The following is an 8,616-nucleotide window of genomic DNA, read 5'->3' as shown; positions in this document are numbered from 1 at the left end:
AACTCCCAAATCTATCCCTTCCCACCACCTTTCCCCGGTAACCATAGATTGTTTCCTGTGTCTGTGAGTCTGTTTCTGTTTTGTAGATGATGAACTGATTTTTAAATTTATGTTTTAAAACTAATTTAATTTTAAATCTAAATAGTCTTATATGGCTAGTAAATGCCTTATCAGACAGCACAGGAAATCCAGAATCTGAATTCCACAGCTATGGTTTTTTAAGCCATGCAAGGCATGGTGAAGGCACTGCAAGATAGAGAACTGAGTAATACACTGTCATTCCTGCAAGAACTTTCCAAAATACTATAGTAAAGGAAGTAAGATAAATCCTCTAATAATTTTAATGTAACCAAGATGGTAATTGCTAGACAAATTGCAGTGTAGTGAGAATTCCAAAGAAGGAAATAATATTTTAATAATCTGGTTACGGTGGTTAGAAGTGGATTCATGGAGAAGATAACATAAAAAAGATACTTTAAAAAATTATTTGGAACCATGGCCTTGGTTATTTTATTTTATCTTGTTTTTAATTTTATTTTGGAGTTTTTTTTTTTTTTTCAAAATAAGACCTTTATTTTTTGGAGCAGTTTTAAATTCACACCAAAATTGGGTGGAAACTGTATTACAGAGTTCTCACATAACCACTGCCCCCACACATGCACAGCCTCCCCCACTATCAGCATCCCCCAGCAAAGTGGCACATCTGTTACAATTGCTGAACCTACACTGACACATCGTAATCACCCAAAGTCCACAGTTGACTTTAGGGTTCACTCTTGGTGTTCTACATCATTTGGGTTTGAACAAAAGCATAAGGACATGTATCCATCACCATAGTATCAGAGGAGTGTTTTCACTGCCCTAAAAATCCTCTGTGTTCCACCTATGATCTCCCTACCCCCACCCCTGGCATCCACTGATCTTTTTACTGTCTCCATAGTTTTGTTTTTTCTAGAATGTCGTATAGTTGGACTTATACAGTATGGAGCCTTTTCCGATTGGCTTCTTTCATTTAGTAACATAGATTTAAGTTTCCTTCATGCCTTTTCATTGCTTGCTAGCTCATTTCTTTGCAGTGCTAAATAATATTCCATTGTCTGTATGTACCACAATTTATTTATCCATTCACCCTTGGAAGGACATCTTGGTTGCTTCCAAGTCTTGACAATTATGAATAAAGCTTCCCTAAACATTTGCATGCAGGTTTTTGAGTAGACATAAGTTTTCAACTCATTTGAGGATATATCAAAGGACATGATAGCTGGATTATATAGTAAGAGTGTGTGCAGTTTTGAAGAAATTGCTAAATTACTGCTGAAGATGCTTTTTAAATTTGCATCATCATCATCCTCCATTATCACAGTAATACCTTTTATTTATTGAGTAATTGCTCTGGACCAAGAATTTCACATATAATAACTTTCTTGCTTTAATCCTAATAATCCTGTAAAGTAGATGCTTTTAACCTCCACTTTACAGGAGAGTAACTGGAGGCTTTAAGAGAATAGTGCCTTGCTCAGGGCCCTGCAACTCGCATGGAGAACTGGAGTTCAAACCTAGATCTGTCTCACTCCAACGCCCCATCCTTTACTGCTCTTTCCAGTTCTCAGAGCCCAAAAGTTTCACCAAAACTTAAAACGTATCTCACTGTCTTAGCTTCTTGGACTTCTTGTAAGTAAAAATCACTTTCCCCTCTGTCCCTCTGAAAGCCTGCTTCCCAAGGAGGCTAGTGTTTAGGATAACTTTCCTCTCAGGGTGGAAGGAGAGAGCAGAGGTGACCATGTAGGGAAAGCCTGTGGTAAATGGTAAATGTCCATAAATGGCAGGTGACTCAGCGTCCCCCCCCCCCCCGACTCTCCATGGCCCCAGGTAAGGCTGCATATCCTCTCAAAGCCTCACTCTGATCCCTCAGCAGTCTGATCTCTCCCAGCCTCCCAGTGTGTTTTTGCATCCCCACGGCTTGCTCCATCCTTGAGTCCCTAGTACCTTTCCAAAGCGTTATGCCCAGTGTTACTTCCCTGCCCAACTCTCTGAGTTGGCCTTGGTGAGCTCATCAGGGTCACCCAGTACTCCTTCTGGACATTATCCTTTCCCATCTCTCTTGCTGCCAACTTTGGCCCCAACCCTGGGTGCCATCACAAAGGTTTCTTGGAGCCCAGTCTCAGTAGAAAACCCCAGGCCTGTGCTCCTCCAAGGAGCCAGTTTAGAGAAACCTTATCTTCATTTTTCTGTTGAGCATTAAATTAAAAAAAAAAATTTAGTGATTTGAGGGTCAGATGCTTGGCTTTATACCCCTGCATTACTGCTCACTAGCAGTGTGTCCCCGGACAAATAATTTACCTGTCTAAGCCTCGGTGTCCTCGTCTATAAAGTGAGAATATTAATAGTACTTGCTTATAGGTTTCTTGATAGGCTGAAATGACATAAGGCTCGTTAAACTCTCATTGCAGCACCTGGTGTGGTAAGCACTAGATAAATATTAGCCATTGATAATAATGATTATCCAAATAATGATAGCCCTTGGTTTGGGGGAAAGCTGAAACTAAGGGTTAATGTAATTCGGTTACATGAGTGGTATGAGCTCAGAAATAACTGGTGAGCAACGGGGTTCAGGATCAAGGTCTTCTTTTTACCCGATGGATGGCCTTGGGCAAGTCACTTAATTTTCTGAAGCTCAGTGTCCTCACATGTAGAGTGGGCATCATAACCTACTGCTGCCTCTGGGCCTTTGCACTGCCATTCTGTCTGCCCAGATACTCCTGCCAGGGCTCTGCATGGCCTGCTCCCTTGCTTCATTCAGGTCCCTGCTCACTTGCCACCTCCTCAGAGAGCCTCCCCCGAAACTCAACAAGACTCCTGCTTGAATTCTTTTACAGAGCTTATCATGACCTCCCATCTACCATACATGTGCCCTGGGCTGTCTCTTCCGTCCCCTCCCAAGAGTTCAAGCTCAGGTTAGCAGGGATAATTCTAGTCTGTTCACTCCTGGGATCCCAGCGCCAAAGATGGCACCTGGGACATAATAAACACTCAGTGAACACTGTTCAAAGGAACATGCTAAGAAAGTCTTTTCAAAGTATACAGAGCCCTGAGTGTGTGCAGGCAGTTTCTGGGCCTTCTGGGAAACAACGTGAAAGGCCTGCTGGCTGAAGTCAGCAAGCTGATGCACCTAGATGTTTAACTTTGCTGAGAGAAGCATCTTGTTAGACTGGTACCCAACCCTGCAGATTTGTGATGAGCTTTAAGGAACCCTGCCAGTCTCAGAGGGAGACAGGCCAGCCGTGGTAGAAGTGCTCTAGTCAATTCCTTGGTGCTCTGGCCAGTTCTGGTCATGTGTTCCCTCGATCCTGGGCCCTTCCCGCACCCAAGAGGTTGCAAAAGCCCTCTCTCGCCTCCTTCCCACCATGTGAAGGGCACATAGAAATGCCCAGGGGTGTCACATGCTCACACCACCGTGGGACAGTAAAGCCCAGGGCCCCTCCTAGGAAGTTTGCTTTTTAGGCTAATCCCTGACTTGTAATGAGAAATTTTATCTATTGTTATCTGTCATTTCTGAGTGACTGTCTTAATCATTAACTTAGTCAATTATCCCAATAACTCTCCGTTTAAATGAATGCCCTCCCCCGCTTCACCAGAGGAGAAACTGAGACTCTCAAATCTTTGTCCCTTGCCGAGGGTCTCACACTTGGCAATGACTTCAAAGCCAGGCTCCTCCCTTGGCCCTCAGTTCCTCGTGCAGGCTGGGCAGTTGACGCGGAGGCTTAGAGGGAAGAGACTGGGAGCAAATCTCTTTGGCTGCTCTTACTCCTAGTAAGGGGATATGTTTCCAAAAGGCTGCTGGCAAATAATTTCGAGGGTTTGGCCAGCTTGAAATAACCAATCTACTTAGAGGTATCAAAACCAGGCGGCAGAGGCTAAATAAGGTAACGTGTCTTGTCAAGAGTGGAGGCCCGGGGAAGAGAATAGAATATTTAAAAACTCGTGTTTCATATCATGCTTTTCTTACCAGGGCTCTTTTAAAAGTGTGCTACAAATAAAAATCATTGCTGTCTTCACCTTAGAATACAGAAATTTAAATATAAATAGACATGGCACTTATACATTTTTGGTTTATGATATGCAACTATACAACTTTGGAAAAAGTAGGTTTCTTATGCACAGTTTGGGGGGAAATGGTGAGTTCTTAGCCACAACTTTATGTCCAGATTATATATATGGGGAATTAGGGATTTCTTCTTATGGAATGTTAAATTTTTTAGTACTAAAAGTAGCTGCCACTTACATAGCACTTAGGATGTGCCAGGAACAAGGCTAGTCCTTTCCCATCCTTTTTGACACTTAATCATACAACTCTATTTCCACTCTTCCATCTTATTGACGAAGAGGTAGAGGTTCAGAGAGATTGAGCAACTCACCCGAGCTCACACAGCTGGTGAGCAGCCGGGCCAGCTTTTGGAATGACACTATAGACTGTTAGATCCACAAGGGTGGGAAAAGCTGGGTTTGCCAGGGTGTTACCTGGTGCTCAGAATGGATCCCGTCAGTGTAAATGTTCAGTAAATACTGGAATGAATGAATGAATGAATGAATGAAAGGAAGGGTCCAACTCTAATCTCCGCAACCCTGCTGAATCTCCTCCATGCTTTGCTCTGCACACTGTCAGCCTTGTGCTCTTTGTAGCTGAATGACACAAGGCGTTAGGATCGAACACTCTCTTATGTAGCAGAATAAATTAGACTTCGGTGTGTTCACATTTTTTTTTTTAAATCCATTTTTGGTGGGAAGTGGAGGGCGATGAAGGGATGGCTGTGTGTTTCCTGTCCGTATAAACTGGTCACGGTGGAGGGTATAGATAAACAGAGCAGGTCCCTCTGGGTGTATCTGCCAGCAAGTTCTCAGATGTGTCCCCCTTGCTGCTCTGGCTGAGGGAAGCGAACTCTGGAATCAGCGTCTGCTAACTCTCAAGGTGGGGGGGAGTAGGAAATGAAGGGGCAGCTTCCACTCAAGAAGGGAAAGCAGACATTCAGTAAGAAACAGAAGTTCCCTGGCAATGCCTTGTTTTAGTTCCTCAAACCTACACTGAAATCCAGTGGGGTGTGATAAACATCTCACAGAAATGGAAATCAGGAGATCAGGGTCTAATCCCTGCTTGACCACTGGCTTGGATAAGTCATTTTTCTGCTTTAGGCTTCAATTTCCTTATCTCCGAAATAAACGTTTTAGACTAAAACCCTCCTTTGGGCATTTAGAACTATGGGTGTGTTGGGGCAGGGGCAGGAAGTGGTATTTTTGGTGGTCATACTGCTTCATGAGTCGCATTTATGTACGTGTTGCAGGGGGCAGAGTAGAGATGCTAAATGTGTTCAATGCTTAGGACCACACAATGAGAAACTGTCCCACTTAGGGTCTGGAATGATAATTAAGAACCGCTTCATTGCTAAAACACTGTGATTCTACTCTAGCCACACTGATTTGAATCATCCAAATCATGCAATGAAAAGAAATCAGACTCCGCATGAAAGAAATCAGGAGTAAATGTATATAATATGTTTTTAAACGCCTCCCAATGTGCCTTAATTTTGTGAGTGTCAGTACAGTTTCCGTACCTCTTGCCCACCTCCTATGATCATCCCAGGAAGCAGGAGGGAGTTGGTCCCGGAGAGGAAATGGCCCCTTGCCGTTGCTGTCAAGCAGGAAGGGTAGAAGCGGAGACACAGCCCCTCTTCTAGAAGGCTCCGACTTGTGTGGGTGCCAAGCCAGTGGAGTGAAAAACTGAGCCAGGCGTCCAGGGCTGTGGGCCTGTGGTCGGGCCCTTTTCCTTAGGGCCTCGGGGTTTCCTACCTGGAGGGGAGAAGGGGCTGAACTGCACCGAGAACAGTGAGCCAGAGAGGGAGGTCTGGGGTTGAAACGAGGCGCTCCTGACAGGAGACTGAGGCAGAGGACACCTGAGCAGTGGGTCTCCTAGGAGAGGTGGAATCAAACACCCCTCCGCAGATGGGGTGAAGGACATTCCCCGACCAGAGAGGAAAGACCCTCTTCAGGAAGCCAGTGAGTTTTCACAGATGAGCTGGTCCTTCCCCACCACCCACAGCTAGTTAAGTTTTCCCCCATATCCAGATGCCATCTTGGTTGTTTTTGTTTTATTGAGATATAACACACTCAGAGAGAAGGATACAAAGGATACAAAGAATACAGCCGGATGGTTGCACACACCTGGGTACCCACAGCCCACAGGGGGATACAGGCGGTGTCTGCATCCTAGAAGGTCCCTCCCAGTCAGTACCTGCTGCCAAAGATAACCACCTTTTAACTTTTTTGAACCTGACATACGTAGAATCAGACTGTGCGTAGTTTTTGTTGTCTGGCCTTCCTTGTTCGGTAGTGTGCCTCTGAAATTCATCCGTGCTGTTGCAAGTAACTCTCCAACTTTTCCCCACTGCAAGGTGGTATTCCACTGTAGGATGATGTCATAATGTATTTAGCCATCCTCCTGTGGAAGGACATTTGAGTGGTTGGTAGATGCCATCTGGACAAAGAGGACAAAGGATGGAAACCTCCTGAGGTGAAAGAAACAGTTCCCTCGGGGAATTTGAACCTGAAAGAGACCAGCTAGAAAACCAGAACGACCTCCAGTTGTCAAGTTGACATTCTCTCCATCTGCAGAGACGAGGGGGACTCTAGAGCTAAATGAGATCAGTTAATGGAAGGTGTTTTTAAAAATCATATTCTTTGCACATCTAAGTTGAAGAAATCTAATTTTGACCCTGCTCCTGTGACTTTCTAATAAGAAGAATAGGATTCAGGGCTAGTTTTAGGCTTATTCGGGGGTAGACCAGTTGTTGCCTTATTATTACAATACTAACAGCTTGAAAGACATACACTCAAGAGGTGGTACATCAAAAACAGGATGAGTTGTAGGGGAAAATACTCAGAAGACGTGGAAAATCTGAGTGGACATTTCTAATGGGGGAGCAGCACTGGGCTCCCAGAGGCCTCAGACAGAATTGGAGTCTGCAGCACAACAGTTGTCAGAGAAAACACCAGCCTAATTCAGAAAGGTGCACAATTAGTCACCCTGCAGTGGTCGAAGGCTGTTCCAACTACTCTGACTAATTTCCACTTGTTTACCTTAAGAGAAATGGGAGGCACCTACACAGGTTCTCAAATAAAATAATCTCGGTGACTTAAAAGATGAAAAATGAGTCCCAGGTGAAAAAGTTAGTAGAGTTAGGGCTGTTTTTGCTTTACCAAAAGACTTGACTACCCTCAGAATGGGTATTTTGGTCCAGGAAGAAGGTGATGGTACACTTCCGCAGTGATACGAGGCATAGTGCTCTTCTAATGCTTTTCTATACATGATTGGACTGGTAGGAAGGGGACATAGATGTAACCTTCTGTCATCACCTCTGTAGTACCTATGACGGTGTCCACAAACATGCCAGCTCTCTCTTTCCTCTGGGCACTCAGTAGGACTGCACTTCCCTGCCTGCTTGAAGATATGCACAGCCATGTGACTTGCTTTGGCCAATGACATGTGAGCAGAAGTGATGCTTTAAAGCAGAAGCTTTCAGAGCCGGTGATTTCTCTCTAAACATTTACTTCCCCCTCTGCCATGGTTTCAGGTTGTGGGCTTCTTCAGCAGCCTGGCTTCCAGAAAGAGTAAGACCCCAAGCTAACCCTTCACGGACATGTTTGTGAACAAGAAATAAACCACTATTTCTTCAAGCCACTGAGATTTGGGGATTATTTGTTGCCACAGCATAGCCTAGCCTACCCTGAATGATTAAGCTGCTCACCAGGGTCTCTGAAAATGGTCACTTGATATGCTTTATGACCTTGGCCCCTTAATCTAACTCTAAGGAAAGAGCCCACACTTCACCTTGGATAAAAGACCAGCCCATCCATTCTTTCTCAAGAATTTGAACACCTAAGAGATACAGAGACAACTGGTAGTCCATGCGAGAAGCCACAACAAAGAGGATCTAAGGGAAGGTTGGGACTGTGGGCCATGTTGGGCCGAGAGCAAGGAAAATACCAGACAGACAAGTGGTATGAGGGAGTGGCCGGTGGAGGAGGACAAAAGAGAGAGAAGAAGGCTGAGAAAGGATGTGTAGCCCCCAGCTAGCCCTGACTTTCCAGTTCATCCCCACAGGGCTGGCTGGCCTTGGATTTCTGTTTTCAGCTCCTACAAGATCCCTGTAGACTAATGCTAACTCCTAGACACACCTTTTCCTTTTAGTCCAGGCTGCTTCTATAGTTTCCAGTAAGAACCCTAACAAGAACAAAATATCAACAGAAGCAAGAAGTTAATAGCACTGTTAACACCAGCTAACATTTGCTACGTGCCAGGCACTGTCCTAAGCACTTTCTGCATCGTATCTCAGCTCATTCTCCCAGCAACATTTCCTCACCATTACAGATGAGGAAACTGGCAGAGAGAGGGTGAATGCCTTTCCCCACACCACATCACTCCTAAGTGGTGTCCGGGTTTAAAACCCAGACTTTAAACCACTGCGCTATAATGAACTTCTGAACGTCACTGATGACGTCTTGTTACTTAGAGAGGTTTTTGAAATTCTTTCTGCTTTAGCTAAAGTTAAAATTGTTGTTACTTAT

General features: G+C 44.5%; 1 long non-coding RNA gene across 1 annotated transcript; it reads left to right on the top strand.

Annotated features, from left to right (window-relative positions):
- Positions 1–6,508: 6,508 nt before the first annotated feature.
- LOC140686598 (uncharacterized) lies at positions 6,509–7,729 on the top strand. Its single transcript, XR_012060433.1, has 2 exons — positions 6,509–7,534; positions 7,623–7,729. It is a non-coding gene; the product is annotated as an uncharacterized lncRNA (long non-coding RNA).
- Positions 7,730–8,616: the final 887 nt, after the last annotated feature.

The sequence above is a fragment of the Vicugna pacos genome, chromosome 17 (genome assembly GCF_048564905.1).
Source record: "Vicugna pacos chromosome 17, VicPac4, whole genome shotgun sequence".
NCBI lineage: Eukaryota > Metazoa > Chordata > Mammalia > Artiodactyla > Camelidae > Vicugna > Vicugna pacos.
The sequence above is the reverse complement of the archived record's forward strand: the minus strand, read 5'-3'. Positions and strand labels throughout refer to the sequence as shown.